The sequence below is a fragment of the Aquarana catesbeiana genome, linkage group LG05 (assembly GCF_042186555.1).
Source record: "Aquarana catesbeiana isolate 2022-GZ linkage group LG05, ASM4218655v1, whole genome shotgun sequence".
NCBI classification, from domain to species: Eukaryota; Metazoa; Chordata; class Amphibia; order Anura; family Ranidae; genus Aquarana; species Aquarana catesbeiana.
The window spans coordinates 336,653,215-336,674,679 of record NC_133328.1 but is presented as its reverse complement, the minus strand read 5'-3'; positions in this window follow the sequence as shown (position 1 = coordinate 336,674,679).

Sequence of the window (21,465 nt, the reverse complement as noted above, 5' to 3'; positions counted from 1 at the left end):
CCACGGTGTGTGATGCTCCCAGGACCTCTGTAGCCCTCCAAAAGAGTCCTCTGGTAGCCTCCTCTAGGGCACTCCTCCTACTGCCACTTTCTCTTTTCAGGGGGGGTGGAGGGACCTGCAGATCAGCCAGCCGGCTCGGCCCGGCCACCTCCTGGCTGCGACTTCCCTGTGTATGAAAAAGGGACATGGTTTTAGTTTTTGCTTCATCAATCACAATCCTAAATTAGTACTCCCAACTAACATCTAGTTAACATCATTGATTGGACAACCAGCAATATTTAGAGGAATGCTATACCTGGCTCAATCTGGGCTCCTCCACATGTTGCCTGAAAGGCCCAGGTTGGGCATCAGAAGCCTCAGCCGGGGGGGAAGGAAGCGTGGAAGGAAGACTGGAGAGTGATGAAATGGGTTCAGTCTGGACTGCCAGAAAATGCAGCCTGTTGTAGTACAACATCCTGGGGACATAGATGTCATCTGCTGCTCCGGATCTCTGCGAATCCAGGACTTTCTTGCGCTCCCTTAGATATGTGCTCCTCAGGCCACCAATTAGGATCTTCAAATATGTGATGTCTGCCATGGGGAACACCTGCTACACAATTGCTCCAGTGCTGCCTTCCTCTTTGCTTGGTTCTTGTAATGGGGGTGGTTAATCTCCCACAGACAGGGCAGCTCCCTTAACATATCTACAAATACTGACATGAAGTCATTGTCTTTCAGTAGCATATCCATGTTCACTGCAAGACACAACACAAGACAAAGCCTAATGTCAGACAAAACTCTCCTAATCTTGTTACAATATAGGCCTCAATGTAGAAGCAGTATAGGCACAAGTTTGTCTCTTACCTTCGTTCTTGCGATCGTCGCGTCCAATGCTCCTTCCTCCGTTCACAGATCGTACGTAATACGCACGTGTGTTACGCTTTATACACACTGTGCATGTGTGTAACTCCGCCCGCCCCTGATGTTCTTTCTAGTCTATTCCCCACCCCTTTTCGTTCGGCGCAGTGGGAGAAGAGCACATGGCGGAGTCACAGCAGGTGCGTGATAATTGCAGGAATGAGGAGGAGGAGGAAGAAAGCCCGGATCCGGACACGTCCCGATCCAGAAGGAGAAGATATAAGGCCACAAATATGTCCTTTGGGGAGATGTTGGAGATGGTCGACATCATGAAGAAGTCTGACTATGACGGAAAGTATGGGCCTTACCCCAACCCCAACATCAGAAAGGCCAAGATCATGCCGAAAGTGGACAAAAGTCTTCACAAGAATTTCGGGGTACGACGATCGAAAGATCAGCTCAGGAAGAGGTGGTCGGACCTGAAGTTAAGAGAGCCAGAGCAGTACCGAAAGATCCGGAGAGTGCTGCAAAAAAGTAAGTAGTTGTGCTGTGTTCCTATTCTTTCTGTCTTTATTCCGTTCGTGCTGCTCCATATGCTTTTCTTAACTTTTAAAAGGGCAACTTTAATGTTCATGGGCCCATTATTCGTTCGTATCAAACATTTTTCTTTCGGCCTCTAAAACGCCATTGTTTAGGCCATATGCATTTTCCCACATTTTTTTTGGGCCTACTTGGATGCCAAATATTTGTTTGTGTAGATGGGTTTGTTACTAGAAAGAAATGCAAACTAGATTCTGTGTAAGGAGAGGACACTAAGCAGCTGTTTTCACATCTGGACACTGGAGCACTAGTGTGGGACCCCAGAACACCATTTTTATTAGGGGGGCCACACAGGTGCTCCATTGTATACTATAGGGGGGTCTCCATCTGTGAAGCTTGTACTAAACAGGTAAAGTATTGCAGCTTGACAAAGGCCAATAAAAAAAAGACATCTTGGAACTCGGCTAAAATTGACAATTGTACCCCACTTCCAAGCAATGTTTCCTATTTATAGTTTTGCCATCAAATATCTGTGTGCTAATTATACCATTTTTGTTTTACATAGGGGATAAAAGACTCGGAGGACACCCCTCATCCGAGGAGACCACAGACCCCGCACCTATGGAAGAAGGTGAAATACCCCCAACCCAAGAAGAGCAGGAGGAAGAAGTAGATGTGGTGGAAATTGGCACCACAACCAGTGAGTGTCTGCGACCACAGACTCAGGTAAGAGATGGATGCCGGCAGATTTTTGATACCTGTTTTTGTTTTGTTTCTCTCTTTTTAGGTGATCGTGATCCAGATCCTTTCACATCAGAAAGTGCCCAGATCCTGATCGGGGAGATCATGGGGTGTAATGTAGAACTGCAAAACATACAGCAAAAAATCAATGATGTGATTAAAAAAAATAATAACATCATTGATGTTTTGGGGCGAATTTAAAACACCACAAAATCACTTTTTGGATTGTGGTCCAATCTTTTAAATATTTTTGCAATGTTTTGAAAAGCCAAATTTGGAGGATGCACACAGTGTGCCAACATGTGCTATCTGCCATCACGGGAGATCATTGGACGCGTTTTGGGGGTGCAACCCCTTCCTCAATTATAAAGTAGCGGTGAGGAAGGGCTTGCTCCCCCAAAACACGTCCCTTGATCCCCCCTGATGGCAGCTAGCACATGTTGACATTCGTAAATTGGTGTGCATCTTCCAAATTTGGCTTTTCAAGGGGTGATTTCCCCCCATCTGAACGCTATATCAAACCCAGTTCCTAAATACTGAGAATATTGAGAGATGAATGCCTAAATAATGGGTATTACTTGGAACAGCCCCTCCTTAGTTACACTATTGGCAGCCCACTGGACAGGTCAGAAGTGTCAGAATACAAAGATAGAAATACACACTGTACACATTTGAGGACATTTGGACATTCTGCTATTACCTATCAAGATAATAATAGGATCCCAAAACTTTGGCTTTTCCAGGGGTGATTTCCCCCCATCTGAACGCTATATATATCAAACCCAGTTCCTAAATACTGATGTCTGATATAGCCTTCAGGTTTTACCTAATGTAAACTTTGTAAGTTCAAGTTTTTTGTCTTTCTTGTTGGTTTTACACAGGCCTGTTTTATCTTAAATGGACATTTCGATTTTTGATAATGCTACTCCAAAAATTGTTATACAACAAACATGTTGGTTTGTTTTAAAAACCTTTGGTAAATGCACATGTGATTGTGAAGGTATAAAAAAGTTGGTTACTCAAGAATGTGTGGATTATTGTCTCAACACTACAACACTTTTGGGGTGATGTAATTGCTGTTTTCTGCAAAAATGGGGGTTATTTCCTAAGGGCAAATCCTCTTTGCACTACAAGTGCAGTTTCAGTGCAGTTGCAAGTGCACTTGTAGTGAAATGTGTTTTTGCATTTAGTAAATAACAGCCAACAGTGCTTTGTATAATAAGGTTACACAATCACGACATTTTCTGGACTCAACACGTTTCTGTCAGGGTCAGCTAAAACAAACACAAGCAGTAAATGTCCACAAAGAATTTCTTTTTTTTTTTTTTTCAATTATAAAAAGGCTTCACAGATTGTCTGGCATATTGATAGCCCCCCTACCCGCAAAGAACTCCAGGTAGCGTAACCGGACATCACGGGCACTCAGGGAGGGCAAGCCAGGACGGCCACTTTCAAGCGCCGTCAGTGTGGTTTGATGTATCATTCTGGCCTCAGGCCCAACTGAGCCAGCATAGTTGGCCGAATGTTTCCTTAAAAAGTTATGGAGAACACAGCACGCAAGTATAATATGGTTCAGTTTATACTCCGCCATATGGATGGGTGTCATAAATAGGCGGAACCGGCTGGCCAGGATTCCAAATGTGTTCTCCACCACTCTTTGGGCTCTGGCCAGCCGGTAATTAAAAACCCTCTGTTCCGGGGTGAGGGTCCTCATTGGGAATGGCCGCATCAGGTGGTCCCCCCGCGCAAACGCTTCATCAGCAATGAACACAAATGGGAGTCCTTCCACATTGTCCTCTGGAGCTGGCAAGTCCAAGCTGCCATTCTGGAGACGCCTGTAGAACTCCGTCTGGGCGATGACTCCACCATCGGACATCCGGCCATTCTTCCCCACATCCACATACAAGAAGTCGTAATTAGCTGACACCACCGCCAACATCACTATACTATTGAACCCCTTGTAATTATAATAGTACGACCCCGAGTTGGGTGGTGGGATGATGTGGACGTGTCTCCCATCAATTGCCCCGCCGCAGTTAGGAAAGTCCCACCGCTCGGCAAAGTGGGAGGCCACAGTCTGCCATTCCTGTGGCGTTGAAGGAAACTGTTGAGGAAAAAACAATAAACATTACTATTTTTACTCTGAAACATGGCAAGCAGATTAGACACAAACATTATGGGGCAACCTCCAGATAGCATTTATTAAGGGGAATTTAACAACGCCAAAGTATAAGGTACACCTATCATATTCCCCCTCCCCCTCCCCCCTCTCATGGGCCATTTCTAACATTATAGGGGGTGAGTGGAAATCTTGGACAGGTAACCCTCTTCACTTCATTGAGAGATGAATGCCTAAATAATGGGTATTACTTGGAACAGCCCCTCCTTAGTTACACAATTGGCAGCCCACTGGACAGGTAAGAAGTGTCAGAATACAAAGATAGAAATACACACTGTACACATTTGAGGACATTTGGACATTCTGCTATTACCTATCAAGATAATAATAGGATCCCAAAACTTTAAACAGTACCATTGGAAAGTATACAGGCAGGCCCTTGCACTACATGCTTTGGGGAATTCATCCATAAATCAGAGCACAAAAGAGATGGGTATAGTGTGTATGGGTTTGGCAAAGTCAGCAGATAGATGATTGAGGATAGAGAATTGGGATCAGCTGACTTAGCAGTTGGGGGAGGGAGGGTTACTAAAAAATATTTGGGGACACCACAAAAAAAAAAGCCTCTGGCACTCTGCCTGAATTTAAAGCAAAAATAACATTTCCAAACATTTTAGGGGGTTTTTGGGGTAAAGCACTACTATGGAGCAGAAAAAATACATTGTTAAGTGACTACATAAGGTGAATATAGGGCCAGGAGACACCTTACTGGGGAGGTTATTGAAGGGCAAATATGTATGAAGGACCTAAAATAATAATTACATAAAAATCCAGCAAGCATGAGAACAAAGGGGACATTCACAGCATATTACAATCATGATAATTAGGGAATGAGGAAAGAAATACAATATATTATCAAACATTCAATACAATAAAATGTGATATAAAAGGATAAAAATCTTACCTTCATATACTCCTTCTGCAGGACCTGTATGATGGCAGAACAGGTCTCTGAGATAATGATCCCCAGAGCCTGGGGGGAGATGCCTGTCGAGAACTTCAAGTCCTGCAGACTTCTCCCTGTTGCCAAATACCGCAGGGTAGCGACGAGCCTCTGCTCCGGAGTGATGGCTTGCCTCATGCAGGTATCCTGCCTGCTGATATAGGGGGTCAGCGAAGCCAACAAACGGTGAAACACGGGGTCCGTCATCCTGAGAAAGTTCCTGAAATCATCAGGATTATTCTCACGGATCTCACGGAGCAAAGGCATATGAGAGAACTGGTCACGCTGAAGCAACCAATTCTTGGTCCATGAACGCCTCCCCACCCTGTTCATGGACTGGACTTGTGTCAAGGTCAGGACCTCAACACCAAGCCCCCCGCACAGCACGAACTCTACGAGGAGTACGCATACGCAACATGGCTAGAAAACGGTCGGCTGCTCAGAACGAAGTAACAGAACGCACTGAAGAACAGCAAGGCCTGTGAAGAGCGACCTGAAAAACAGTAACGAACGAACAAGAATACAATGACTAATTAAAGTCACGCGGAACTTGCTGCACGCACTGAAGAGCAGATACAAACCCACAAGCACAAACTGAACGGCAGAAAACAATCTGAAAGCCACGAGTCTGAAAAAGCGCGAATCGTCTCTCACCAAACTTTTACTAACACGAGATTAGCAAAAGGAGCCCAAAGGGTGCCGCGCTTGGTTCTGAACCAGCCTTTTCTAGTCTCGTCGTACGTGGTGTACGTGACCGCGTGGTTGGCGTTCAGAAATTCCGACAACTTTGTGCGACCGTGTGTAGGCAAAACAAGTTTGAGCCAACATCCGTCGGAAAAAATCCTAGGATTTTGTTGTCGGAATGTCCGAACAAAGTCTGACCGTGTGTACGCCCTATAGTAGGGCGTACACACGGTCGGACTTTGTTCAGACATTCCGACAACAAAATCCTAGGATTTTTTCCGACGGATGTTGGCTCAAACTTGTTTTGCCTACACACGGTCGCACAAAGTTGTCGGAATTTCCGATCGACAACCACGCGGTCATGTACACCACGTACGACGAGACTAGAAAAGGCCGGTTCAGAACCAAGCGCGGCACCCTTTGGGCTCCTTTTGCTAATCTCGTGTTAGTAAAAGTTTGGTGAGAGATGATTCGCGCTTTTTCAGACTCGTGGCTTTCAGATCGTTTTCTGCCGTTCAGTTTGTGCTTGTGGGTTTGTATCTGCTCTTCAGTGCGTGCAGTCAGTTCGTATCAGAGTTTTCTGTGTGATCTTGCCTGCTCGTTGCTGTTTTTCAGGTCGCTCTTCACAGGCCTTGCTGTTCTTCAGTGCGTTCTGTTACTTCGTTCTGAGCAGCCGACCGTTTTCTAGCCATGTTTCGTATACGTACTCCTCGTAGAGTCCGTGCTGTGCGGGGGCTTGTTGTTGGGGTCCTGACCTTGACACAAGTCCAGTCCATGAACAGGGTGGGGAGGAGTTCATGGACCAAGAATTGGTTGCTTCAGCGTGACCAGTTCTGTCATATGCCTTTGCTCCGTGAGATCCGTGAGAATAATCCTGATGATTTCAGGAACTTTCTCAGGATGACGGACCCCGTGTTTCACCGTTTGTTGGCTTCGCTGACCCCCTATATCAGCAGGCAGGATACCTGCATGAGGCAAGCCATCACTCCGGAGCAGAGGTTGGTCGCTACCTTGCGGTATTTGGCCACAGGGAGAAGTCTGCAGGACTTGAAGTTCTCGACAGGCATCTCCCCCCAGGCTCTGGGGATCATCATCCCAGAGACCTGTTCTGCCATCATCCAGGTCCTGCAGAAGGAGTATATGAAGGTAAGATTTTTATCCTTTAATATCACATTTTATTGTATTGAATGTTTGCTAATATCTTGTATTTCTTTCCTCATTCCCTAATTACCATGATTGTAATATGCTGTGAATGTCCCCTTTGTTCTCATGCATGCTGGATTTTTATGTAATTATTATTTTATGTCCTTCATACATATTTGCCCTTCAATAACCTCCCCAGCATGGTGTCTCCTGCCCTATATTCACCTCATGTAGTCACTTAACAATGTATTTTATCAGCTCTATAGTAGTGCTTTACCTCAAAAACCCCCTAAAATGTTTGGAAATGTTATTTTTGATTTAAATTCAGGCAGAGTGCCAGAGGCTTTTTTTTGTGGTGTCCCCAAATTTTTGGTAACCCTCCCTCCCCCCAACTGCTAAGTCAGCTGATCACAATTCTCTATCCTCAATCATCTATCTGCTGACTTTGCCAAACCCATACACACTATACCCATCTCTTTACTGGTCAGATTTATGGATGAATTCCCCAAAGCATGTAGTGCAAGGGCCTGCCTGTATACTTTCCAATGGTACTGTTTAAAGTTTTGGGATCCTATTATTATCTTGATAGGTCATATCAGAATGTTCAAATGTCCTCAAATGTGTACAGTGTGTATTTATATCTTTGTATTCAGACACTTCTTACCTGTCCAGTGGTCTGCCAATAGTGTAACTAAGGAGGGGCTGTTCCAAGTAATACCCATTATTTAGGCATTCATCTCTCAATGAAGTGAAGAGGGTTACCTGTCCAAGAGTTCCCCCCCCTATAATGTTAGAAATGGCCCATGAGAGGGGGGAGGGGGAATAGGTGTACCTTATACTTTGTTGTTTTTAAATTCCCCTTAATAAATGCTATCTGGATGTTGCCCCATAATGTTTGTGTCTAATCTGCTTGCCATGTTTCTGTGAAAAAATAGTAATGTTTATTGTTTTTTCCTCAACAGTTTCCTTCAACGCCACAGGAATGGCAGACTGTGGCCTCCCACTTTGCCCAGCGGTGGGACTTTCCTAACTGCGGAGGGGCAATTGATGGGAAACAAGTCCACATCGTCCCACCACCCAACTCGGGGTCGTACTATTATAATTACAAGGGGTTTAATAGTATAGTGATGTTGGCGGTGGTGTCGGCTAATTACGAGTTCCTCTATGTGGACGTGGGGAAGAATGGCCGGATGTCCGATGGTGGAGTCATCGCCCAGACGGGGTTCTACAGGCGTCTCCAGAATGGCAGCTTGGACTTGCCACCTCCAGAGGACAATGTTGAAGGTCTCCCATTTGTGTTCGTTGCTGATGAAGCGTTTGCGCGGGGGGACCACCTGATGCGGGCATTCACGATGAGGACCCTCACCCCGGAACAGAGGGTTTTTAATTACCGGCTGGCCAGAGCCCGAAGAGTGGTGGAGAACACATTTGGAATCCTGGCCAGCCGGTTCCGATTATTTCTGACACCCATCCATATGGTGGAGTATAAACTGAACCATATAATACTTGCCTGCTGTGTTCTCCATAATTTTTTAAGAAAACATTCAGCCAACTATGCTGGCTCAGTTGGGCCTGAGGCCGGAATCCCAAATCCATCAACACTGACGGCGATTGAAAGTGGCCGTCCTGGCTTGCCCTCCCTGAATGTCCGTGATGTCCGGTTACGATACCTGGAGTTCTTTGCGGGTAGGGGGGCTATCAATATGCCAGACAATCTGTGAAACCTTTTTCAAATAAAAAACAATCAAAAGAAATTCTTTGTGGACATTTACTGCTTGTGTTTGTTTTAGCTGACCCTGACAGAAATGTGTTGAGTGCAGAAAATGTCGTGATTGGGTACCTTATAAAAAAACACTGTTGGCTGGTACTTCATAAATGCAAAAACACATTTCACTACAAGTGCACTTGCAACTGCACTGAAACTGCACTTGTAGTGCAAAGTGTATTTGCCCTTAGGAAATAACCCCCATGTTTGCATAAAACAGCAATTACATCACCCCAAAAGTGTTGTAGCGTTGAGACAATAATCCACACATTCTTGAGTAACCAACTTTTTTTTTTTTGAAAAATATTTATTGGGTTTTATGGCATACAATAGTATAAAATTGAGTGTAACACAGGTTACAGAGTATTAATTGTTACAATCTGTAAAGAACAATGACTTCTCATAGTAGTTAAATTAAAGACTTCTCATATCAGTTAGAACAAAAGAGAAGAAACAGAAAACAGGAAAAAAAAAAAAAAAAAGAAAAATGAGGGGGAGGGTAGGGGGAGGGGAGGTCAGGGGAGTTCATGTTTGCCATCTTATCAGCATTATTGAGCGTAACTTTGCTCGACATATGAAATCTTAACATCTAGATATCTTCAGGAGTGGAGGCAGCATCTGTACATACCTGGCTGAGCATGGTATATATTGGTCAGGGTATAATAAATATCCTGATTGATCTCACTATACTAAGAAATATAGAGTAATAAATGTGGGAGGGTGGATGTTAAGGAGCAAAATGAATTTGTGGATATCCTACGGTGGGTTAAAAGTAAAGGAATCTGGGGTGGGGGGTGTTTTAAGTCAGCCAAGAGAGTTGGTGAGATCTTTTGTCAAGTACCATTTCGTGTAGCGGAATGGGTGCATTATATTCATTAGTGCCTGTGGAGCGAATGTAACTTCAATGTATTTTCTCCATCTTTTAAAAAAACGGGAAGTCGATCGGAAATTAAGGGTGATGGTGTCCAATCTCTCTAGATGGAAAAGTGATGCCAAGGCGTTTTTAAACACTGTTAGGGTAGGTGGAGTCGCTGATATCCAGTGAGACATAATAGTCCTGCGAGCCACTAGAAGACACAGGTGAGCCCAATGTGGAATATTTTGTGAGACCCTCGTTGGCGATGAGGGTGAAGGGGGTATGCTAAACAGGCATAATAGGCGGTCCTTAGTACACTCAATTTTGTGGACCTCGTTGATGTAAGTGATCACCTTAGCCCAATAATCATCAATCTTGGTACAGTCCCAGAGCCTATGTAGCAAGGTGGGGCGAGGTAGGTTACACCAGGAACATTGCGCTTGGGTGGGGTCCGCCTTGTTGAAGCGAAATGGAAAATTAGCCCTGTGAATGATCTTGAATTGCGTTTCCCTCCAAGTTTCGGAAGCAGTAAGATTGCAGACTGTTTTGTATCCCTCAAGGATTTTTTCTGGCAGGGACTCGTCTTCTAATACGTGTGACCACTTTTGAAAGGGTTTGAGAGCATATTTCCATGTTTGATGTTGTATGAGACAGGAGTAAATATTGGAGATGGAGTAGTTATTGCTTTTGATGAGAGTATCAATTCAGGATGTTTCAAGTGGATTGGTATTGGGGCCAGAACATGATTTGAGATAGTTGATGAGTTGGTGATGGAAAAAAACATGAGTTGGTGGTAGGGAGTACTCCCGCATCAGGGTTTGAAAGGGTTTGAATTTGCCCGGCTTGTTGAGATAGAAAGACGAGACATCAGTGAGGCCTTTAAGTTTCCATTGGCCAAAAGCTTTATGGATGATAGATGGAAGGAACATAGGGTTGCCTTGTATTTTGAGGTACTTGGAGATGCTGGATGGCAGTTTAAGCAGCTTTCTTACTTCTCTCCAAGCAATGACCGTATCCTTAATAAGTACACTTGTTTTGAGGTGGGGGGGGTAATGCATTGGGATTGGAATGGAGGATGGCCAAAAGGTCATATGGGTGCACCATAACCTCTTCTAAGGATAAGTTAGAATATTTAGAACCTCCAGTTAACCAGTCTAAGCCCTGTCTAAGTAAACATGCCAGGTTGCAGAAACGCATATTGGGCAGTCCCGCCCCGCCCTCACCCTTCGGGAGACATAGTTTCTGCAGCGCTATGCGAGGTTTCTTGCGAGACCATATGAAGGCAGTTAGGGCCTTCTGGATTTTTTGGGTATATGAATGTTTAATTAGAAGAGGTATGGTCTGCATTGGATAAAGCAAGTGTGCAAAAGATACCATTTTCAAAAGGTGGCATCTCCCAAAGAGCGAGAGAGGTAAGGTCCCCCAAGCCTCCAACTCCTTCACAATTTTGGTTATCAAAGGGGGGTAATTCAATGAGTACAGAGAGGATGGTTCACGTCCTATTTTAATGCCCAAGTATGTAATATGTTGGTTGGCTATGGCCAGGGGGGATAGGTGTTTCCATTTACTGGAGAGATGGGGGTGTAATGGTAGGATCTCACTCTTATCGAAATTGATTCTGAATCCCGAGCAAAGTCTGAAGTCTGTGAAAAGTTGTTTGAGTCTGTCAAAGTCTGCTATAGGGTCGGTGGAGAACAATAGTATGTCATCTGCAAATAGCGCCGAACGGAGAGTGTGGTTATCTAGAGTGATGCCACTGATTCCATCAACTGAATTTAACATTCTGGACAGGGGTTCGATTGCTAGATTGAACAGGAGTGGAGACGGGGGCAGCCCTGTCTCGTTCCTTTTGTTAATGGAATCGTGTCTGAAATAAAATCAGGGGTAACAAGATGTGCGGTAGGGGATGCGTACATTTGTAGAAGGAATCGCATAATCTGGCCTGAGAATCCAAATTGTGTCATCACTCTAAAGAGCCAGGAGAAACTGATGTTGTCAAAGGCTTTTTCTGCGTCTAAGGACATGATGGCAATGTCTTGGTTAGGGTGGGTTTTAGCATACTCCAGAGCCATTAATACTTTGCAAATGTTTAGGGTAGCTGATCTCCCCGAAACAAAGCCAGATTGGGCTGGGTGTAATAAAGATGGCAGTAGGGGAGCTAGACGTGACGCAATTATTTTGGATAGGATTTTGACATCGACATTGATTAACGATATTGGTCGGTATGATCCCGGTAATAGGGGATCTTTCCCTTTCTTAGAGATTAATTTGATGTGGGCCTATGTTCCCGTAGGAAGATAGGGTCCTCTGTCCCACATGGCTGCGTATACATGCTTTAAGGTATCTGGGATAAATTCCCTGGTCATTTTATAAAATTCGGCGGTGTATCCGTCGGGTCCCGGGGCTTTGACCGAGGCCATGTTTTTGATCGTATATCGGATATCATCAACAGTAATGGGGGCATTAATTGTCTCCAGTTGTGTGTGGTGGAGTTTGGGTAGAGGTATTTTGTCAAGCAGAGAGTTAGTAGTAGGTAAGTCAGTTGGGTCAGCTTTGTATAGATTAGTGTAGTATTCCACAAGTAGGTTGCTAATCTCAGCTGGGGAGGTGACCAGAGAGCCTGTCGTAGCTCTAAGAGCAGAGATACGGGTAGGACGTCTAGGTCCTGAGCACATCTTGGCCAGGAGCCTGCCAGCCTTGTTGCCAAATCTGTGGAAATGTAGCTGAGAGTATGATGTTTTGGCCGCTTCATGCTGTTCTGCCCAGAGGTCAAAGGTGCTTTTAGCCTGTCTCCATTTTTGTATGTTCTCTATGGTGCGGTTTAATGTGAGCTGTTCATGTGCCAAGCGTAAGGCTTCGCTTGACTTACTATATTGTTGCTTGGCTCTTTTTTTGAACTGGGCTGTGTATGAAATTATTTTACCCCGTAAGAAGGCCTTGCCTGCTTCCCAGAAGAGGTTAGGGTCTGTAATGTGAGCTCCATTAGTGGAGATGTATTCCTCCCAGGCGCAGTATAGTGTATGCTGGAAGTCCTCATTGTCAACTAGATAGGAGGGGAAGCGCCATGTAGGGGAGGGAGATGAATGAGCCGTTTGGGTTAGGTGAACCACAATTGGGCTGTGGTCTGAAATCACTGCGTCTTGTATGTCTGGTGCATTGATTACGGAGCTTAGAGCCGGGGAGGCAAAAAAATAGTCTATTCGTGAGAACGTATTGTGCGGGGGCGAAAAAAAAGTGTATTCCCGATCCGTCGGGTGCATCCACAAATTGCATGGAGGCGACGGATTGTGACAGCAGGGTAGATGCAGATGATGGGGGGGTACGAGTGTGTGTTCTATGTGTAGGGGGCTCTGTGCGATCAGCTAGGGAGGACATGACTGAATTAAAATCCCCACCCATTAAGTGTAACGTTTCTGGGGTAGTTAGGACCCATTTCACTAAATCTTGAAAGAAGGAGGTGTCAGGAGAGTTAGGAGCATAGATGTTAGTAAGTGCTACAGGCTTGTCGTCTATAGTCAGATGTAGAGTAATTTTCCTTCCTTCCGAGTCAACCTTGACATCCCTAACAGTATGTTGTAAATTCTTGTGCAGAAGGATAGCAACACCCGCTTTACGGCATACTGCCGATGAGCCATAAACAGAGCCCACCCACATTCTACAAGGACGTTGCAGGTCGTCTGCAGCCAGATGTGTCTCCTGTAGTAGAGCCACATCAGTCCGGAGACACCGCAGGTGTCTGAGGATGGACATTCGTTTGTTTGGGGAACGCAGCCCCTTAACATTCCACGAGACAAACTTTAGGTGACTCCCATCTGTAGACTGTGACATGATTGGTAGTTAAAAGTGGTTTGGTTTAGGGGTTTGTATAAGAACCCCTTTGTAGATGTGCTATCTACCTTTTGGGAGCCACCAAAGCGCCTCAGAACCCCTGAAGACATATGAACTAGGTTGGCAAATATGAACTTAAACTTCTCTAAGCAACAATAAGTTATAAACATTAATAAGGCAGAGTATCGGGTAGGGAAATATAGAACTTGCCAAGTGGACTTCTCTTTTTTCCACATGAGGTCTCACCTATCTAGTTAGCATAGCTCCCATTGACTGCCAGCTCCTCACTTAGGGGCAGGGTGTTAGCAACGGGGGGTGAGGATAGGGAAGGTAGGGGAAAGGAAAGGGGGGATAAGGGGGGGAGTGGGTTCAGGATAGGAAGGGAGGGTAGTCTGGGGGGGATCCCCTGAGGAAGCAGTGCAGGTTCAAACTAACCAATGGCGAGGTAGGCTAAACACAGGGGAAGGCCCCTCTCTATAAGTTAAGCTAAACAAACCAGAAGATAAAAAATACGAAAAACAAAAACATTGCAGGTGTCCCTGAAAAGGAAGGTCCCCCAGGTAGTGGGAGGCCACCTCCGTTATTGAGTTGCATCACCATATAACTGTAAATGCATAACTTTTAGCTACAGGCTGGTAAAGGTAGTGCTCCATAGAGAGCATGTACGGCAGTTTCTAGAGGCATCAAAAGTACCTTTGTCTTAAGGATAAAAAATTAAGAAAAAAAAAACATATAAGATGGGTTGATACTACCCGTTAGTAGATGGCGAGGTGAAAAAGGTGGTGATGTGAAGTCTTTCAACGATTCCCAGAGCAATCTTCCTGGTTGGTGAAACGACTGCGTTTGTATGGAGGTTTGGTCGGGCTTCGGGGGTGTTTAGGGGGTCCATACTCGTGCTGTGAAGATGACGATGGTGAGACCTCTGCAGCGGCGCTGTGTTCCATTTCTGAGCTTCTATTGGCTAGGTATGTTTCCGCCTCTTCAGGTGTATTAAAGGTGAGTTGCTCCCCTTCAGGCGTTTGAACGCGGAGGACAGCTGGATAAGCTAGGGAGAATCAGATTTGATTGTGGTGCAGAGTGGAGCATACCGAGGAGAATGCCTTGCGTTGTTGCATTACCTCTATGGAATAGTCCGCAAAGAGCAGCAGTTTCGCGCCATCTACCACCAGTGAGCGCGTGCGACGAAATTTTTGCATTATGGTGTTTTTGTCAGCATAGTTTAAATATTTCACTATCACATGCCGAGGTTTAGCGCGTGTGTCAGAATGTTGACACATACGATGTGCCCGTTCCACAGTGCAGGGTATGTGGAGGCCAAGTTGCTCTGGGATGGTTTTCGCTCATATATTTGTAAGGTGGGAGGCCGGGATCGACTCTGGCAAGCCAATTATGCGCAAGTTGTTCCTTCTTAAGCGATTTTCTAAATCATCCAGCTTGTCCCATATGTCTCTGTGCGAGGCATTGATGCGTGCAAGTGCTGCAGATGAGGCTGTGCAGTCATCTTCAAGTATAGATATTCTCTCCTCCACCTGAGTGATACGTTGGGCCTGAGCCTGGAGCTCTATGTGCAGCTGCTCCAGCCCTCTGTGCACCGCTGCGTCCACAGTGGCTGTTAGGGATGGTCCCAGAAGTTGCACTACAGCCTGGGCAATGTTAGCAGGGGATGTGGGGTCAGACTCTGCCATAGCAGGGGCAGGGGGAGGTTGTGGCTGCAGCTGAGGCCTCTCTGCTGTGTCCGGAGCGGCCGCCATCTTGGCTGTGTCGGCCGCTATGTCTCCCGCCGGCGGAGCTGTGGAGGGGGGCGAGGACAGCGCCCGAGCATATGATCGCTCCACGAAGCGATCCATGTCTGCCTGGGATGGAGCAGAGGAAGTAGGGGTTCCCCCCGGAGCTGTGGCTGATTTAGATGCCGGTTTAGTGAGGAGCTGTGCGGGAGCTGAAGCTGCTCACCTCCTCCTCATGTGGCGCCGGAACCGGAAGTTCTAACCAACTTTTTTATAGCTGCACAATCACATGTGCATTTACCAAAGGTTTTTAAAACGAACCAACATGTTTGTTGTATAACAATTTTTGCTGTAGCATTATCAAAAATTGAAATGTCCTTTTCTGATAAAACAGGCCTGTGTAAAACCAACAAGAAAGCCAAAAAAATTGAACTTACAAAGTTCACATATGGTAAAACCTGAAAGCTATATCAGACATGAGTATTTAGGAACTGTGTTTGATATAGCGTTCAGATGGGGGGAAATCACCCCTGGAAAAGCCAAATTTGGAAGATGCACACCAAGTTCAGAATGTCAACATGTGCTAGCTGCCATCAGGGGGATCAAGGGACGTGTTTTGGGGGAGCAAGCCCTTCCTCACCGCTACTTTATAATTGAGGAAGGTGTTGCACCCCCAAAACGCGTCCATTGATCTCCCGTGATGGCAGATAGCACATGTTGGCACACTGTGTGCATCCTCCAAATTTGGCTTTTCAAAACATTGCAAAAATATTTTAAAGATTGGACCACAATCCAAAAAGGTGATTTTGTGGCCTTTTAAATTCGCCCCAAAACATCAATGATGTTATTATTTTTTTTAATAACATCACTGATTTGTTGCTGTATGTTGTGCAATTCGAGATTACACCCCATGATCTCCCCGATCAGGATCTGGGCACTTTCAGAAGTAAAGAGTTCTCTCTCCCTCACATCATGATCACCTAAAAAGAGATAAAGAAAACAAAAATAGGTATCAAAAATCTGCCACCATCCATCTCTTTTACCTGAGCCTGTGGTCGCAGACACTCACCTGTTGTGGTGCCAATTTCCACCACATCTTCACATCTTCTTCTTCCTCCTGCTCATCTTCTTGGGTTTGCGGTATTTCACCTTCTTCCAGAGGTGGGGGGTCTCTGGTCTCCTGGGATGAGGGGTGTCCTTCGAGTCTTTTCTCCCCTATATAAAACAAAAATGGTATAATTAGCACACAGATATTTGATGGCAGAACTAGAAATAGGAAACATTGCTTGGAAGTGGGGTACAATTGTCTATTTTAGCAGAGTTCCAAGATGTATATTTTTTATTGGCCTTTGTCAAGCTGCAATACTTTACCTGTTTAGTACAAGCTTCACAGATGGAGACCCCCCTATAGTATACACTGGAGCACCTGTGTGGCCCCCTAATAAAAAGGGTGTTCTGGGGTCCCACACTAGTGCTCCAGTGTCCAGATGTGAAAACAGCTGCTCAGTGTCCTCTCCTTACACACAATCTAGTTTGCATTTCATTCTAGTAACAAACCCATCTACACAAACAAATATTTGGCATCCAAGTAGGCCCAAAGAAAAATGTTTGATACGAACGAATAATGGGCCCATGAACATTAAAGTTGCCCTTTTAAACGTTACAATTACTAAAAGCATATGGAGCAGAACGAACGGAATAAAGACAGAAAGAATAGGAACACAGCACAACTACTTACTTTTTTGCAGCACTCTCCGAATCTTTCGGTACTGCTCTGGCTCTCTCAATTTCAGGTCCGACCACCGCTTCCTGAGCTGATCTTTTGATCTTCGGACCCCGAAATTCCTCTCAAGACTCCTGACCACTTTCGCCATGATCTTTGCCTTTCGGATGTTCGGGTTGGGGTAAGGCCCATATTTTCCGTCATAGTCTGACTTCTTCATGATGTCGACCATCTCCAACATCTCCCCAAAGGACATATTTGTGGCCTTAAAACGTCTCCTTCTGGATCGGGACGTGCCTGGATCTGGGCTTTCCTCCTCCTCCTCCTCGTTCCTGCAATTATCACACACCTGCTGTGACTCCGTCATCATGCTCTTCACCCACTGTGCCGAACGAAAAGGGGCGGGGAATAGACTAGAAAGAACGTAAGGGGCGGGCTACACGCATGCGCAGTGTATATAAAGCGTAACACATGTGCGTATTACGTACGATCTGTGAGCGGAGGAAGGAGCATTGGAGGCGCCGATCATAAGAACGAAGGTAAGAGACAAACTTGTGCCTATACTGCTTCTACATTGAGGCCTATATTGTAAAAGATTTGGAGAGTTTTGTCTGACATTAGGCTTTGTCTTGTGTTGTGTCTTGCAGTGAACATGGATATGGTACTCAAAGATAATGACTTCATGTCAGTATTCATAGATATGTTAAGGGAGCTGCCCTGTCTGTGGGAGATTAAACACCCCCATTTAAAGAACCAAGCAAAGAGGAAGGCAGCACTGGTGCAATTGTTGGTAATTGTGAAGCAGGTGACCCCCACGGCAGACATCACCTATTTAAAGATATTAATTGGTTGCCTGAGGAGCACATATCTAAGGGAGTGCAAGGAAGTCCTGGATTCACAGAGATCCGGAGCAGCAGATGACATCTATGTCCCCAGGATGTTGTACTACGACAGGCTGCACTTTCTGGCAGGCCAGACTGAACCCAGGCCATCCCTCTCCAGTCTTCCTGTCAGAGTATCTAATTGACCAGACTGTGTGGACTGCACAGAGGAGACTAGAAACACATGTAAGTGAAATGGTGTTTATTAACAAGTGATAAGTAAAAGGAAAACAGTGCAAAACCCACACAACAACCCACTACAAACAACAATATATATATATAAGTAAATGGAGATACCGTAATCGTAAACAAGCCAAGCCAAGGTCATACACAGGGAAGTCAGCAGATGGGGTACAGGGCAGGGATCCAAGGGAGCCAGGAACAGAAGGGACAGGACTAGGAAGGCCTCAGGATAGGGATTGGATCAGATCAGGACAAGGCAGATAGCAGGCTCAAGGTCAAACAGGCAGCAAGGTCAGAACGCAGGGAGAGAGAGAGATACCAAGGCAAGCCTATGAGGGCTTGCCGGGTATTTGTAAGGCTGTGGTAATTGACCTCATGTCACAGCTGAGCGCAGTGTGAGCTGTTTGCTCCACACTGCCAGAGTGCACCCGCTGGTTGACGCCGGTACTACGGCCCGAGGATGCAACAGTGCCACCAGCAGGAAAGACCTCTTACTGCAGGTCCTAGGTGTTGGAAGACACCTGCTGATGGACACTGGTACTGCGATCCAAGGGACCGATAGCGCCACCAACGGGTAGACCTTCTCATGACAGTACCCCCCCCTAAAGGAGCGGCCTCCGGATGCTCCAACAAGGTGCATCTGTTCAAAGTTCATGGTCTCCAACTGAACAGATGAGGGCACATCAGGCCGGGCATCGGGTACATCAACCTGGACAGTGGGTACTGCTGGCATGTCAGAGTCATTAAGCTGGGCAGCAGACGACAGGAACCACTTGAGCTGGGCAGCAGACGACAGGAACCACTTGAGCTGGGCAGCAGACGACAGGAACCACTTGAGCTGGGCAGCAGACGACAGGAACCACTTGAGCTGGGCAGCAGACGACAGGAACCACTTGAGCTGGGCAGCAGACGGCAGGAACCACTTGAGCTGGGCAGCAGACGGCAGGAACCACTTGAGCTGGGCAGCAGACGGCAGGAACCACTTGAGCTGGGCAGCAGACGGCAGGAACCACTTGAGCTGGGCAGCAGACGGCAGGAACCACTTGAGCTGGGCAGCAGACGACAGGAACCACTTGAGCTGGGCAGCAGACGACAGGAACCACTTGAGCTGGGCAGCAGACGACAGGAACCACTTGAGCTGGGCAGCAGACGACAGGAACCACTTGAGCTGGGCAGCAGACGACAGGAACCACTTGAGCTGGGCAGCAGACGACAGGAACCACTTGAGCTGGGCAGCAGACGACAGGAACCACTTGAGCTGGGCAGCAGACGACAGGAACCACTTGAGCTGGGCAGCAGACGACAGGAACCACTTGAGCTGGGCAGCAGACGACAGGAACCACTTGAGCTGGGCAGCAGACGACAGGAACCACTTGAGCTGGGCAGCAGACGACAGGAACCACTTGAGCTGGGCAGCAGACGACAGGAACCACTTGAGCTGGAGGGCAGACACACGAACATCAGGCTGGAGGGCTGGAACATCAGACTGGAAAGCTGGAACATCCGACTTGGAAGCTGGCACATCAGACTGAGAAGCTGGCACATCAATCTGGGAAGCTGGCACATCAATCTGGGAAGCTGGCACATCAGACTGGGAAGCTGGCACATCAGACTGGTAAGCTGGCACATCAGACTGGTAGGTAGGCATCAAGACATCAGGCTGGAAGACAAGCTGCAAGGCATCAGGCTGGGAAGCTGGTACAGCAAACTGGGAAGCTGGCACATCAATCTGGGAAGCTGGCACATCAATCTGGGAAGCTGGCACATCAATCTGGGAAGCTGGCACATCAGATTGGTAGGTAGGCATCAAGACATCGGGCTGGAAGGCAAGCTGCAAGACATCCGGCTGGAAGGCAGGGACATCGAGCTGGAAGGCAGGCATCGGGACGACAGACTGTAAAGCTGGAACATCAGACTGGAAGGCTGGAACGTCAGACTGGAAGGCTGGAACGTCAGACTGGAAGGCTGGAACGTCAGACTGGAAGGCTGGAACATCAGACTGCAAAGCTGGAACATCAGACTGCAAAGCTGGAACATCAGACTGCAAAGCTGGAACTTCAGACTGCAAAGCTGGAACATCAGACTGCAAAGCTGGAACGTCAGACTGCAAAGCTGGAACGTCAGACTGCAAAGCTGGAACTAGAGACTGGAAGGCTGGAACTAGAGACTGGAAGGCTGGAACTAGAGACTGGAAGGCTGGAACTAGAGACTGCAAAGCTGGAACTAGAGACTGGAAGGCTGGAACGTCAGACTGGAAGGCTGGAACGTCAGACTGCAAAGCTGGAACGTCAGACTGCAAAGCTGGAACGTCAGACTGCAAGGCTGGAACGTCAGACTGCAAGGCTGGAACGTCAGACTGGAAGGCTGGAATGTCAGACTGCAAAGCTGGAACGTCAGACTGGAAGGCTGGAACGTCAGACTGGAAGGCTGGAACGTCAGACTGGAAGGCTGGAACATCAGACTGCAAAGCTGGAACATCAGACTGCAAAGCTGGAACATCAGACTGCAAAGCTGGAACGTCAGACTGGAAAGCTGGAACGTCAGACTGGAGAGCGGGCACAGGCTGAAAAGCAGGCACCGGGACTTCAGGCTGGAAGGCCAGCTTCAAGACATCCGGCTGGAAGGCAGGGACATCGAGCTGGAAGGCAGGCATCGGGACAACAGACTGGGAGGCAGGCACATCAGACTGTAAAGTGGGAGCGGGTTGGGTTACTGGCAAGATGGTGTGGATCGGGAAGAATTTTTGTTTCTTTTTTGGTTTAGCCCGTGCAGTCTTGTATGTAGGTGCAGGGCTGTAAGAAAAGAAAGTAGCTGGGCAGAAGGAAGACCAAGGAACTGTAGCTAGAGAGGGGTTTTGTGGGACTGTTACAGTTGAAGGAGAAGAGACAGGTGAATTGAAGGCAGGATAGGTGCGACACTTGGAGACTGGGTGGTAGTATTGGGTAGGGAGCTGGTTAAACTGGGTAGTAGCTGAGGCTGCCATGAGTGACGGGGAGATAGATTTTTTGGAAGGTAGATGATTAATGGCAGGGCTGGAATATTGTGGTTTAGCTAAAGACAGGAGATCTGACCATGCCTGCAGCAAAGGTTGAACAATCAGATAACACCTGCTGGGAACAAGCGGAATAATGTTCATCAAAGGAAGCTGGATCATCCTCTAACAACCATATCAGGGATTCAACCTGGTCACAACTGAAAGGAGGGGAGAAATCGTCACTACCTTCGGGAATGCATGACAAAGCTGACTTTGTACATAATTGGATCAAAAGGATCAAAGGCTGAACATCCTCAAATAACATATGACCTCGATCTACAAGTAAATGGGCGGTTTGTATCGTTTCCAGCAGTTGGTCTCGGGTCCAATCTTTAAGAGTCTGACAACAATATTCATTATCCTCTGCCGCCAGCAGAGAATAATAGACAATTTCATCAAAGTCC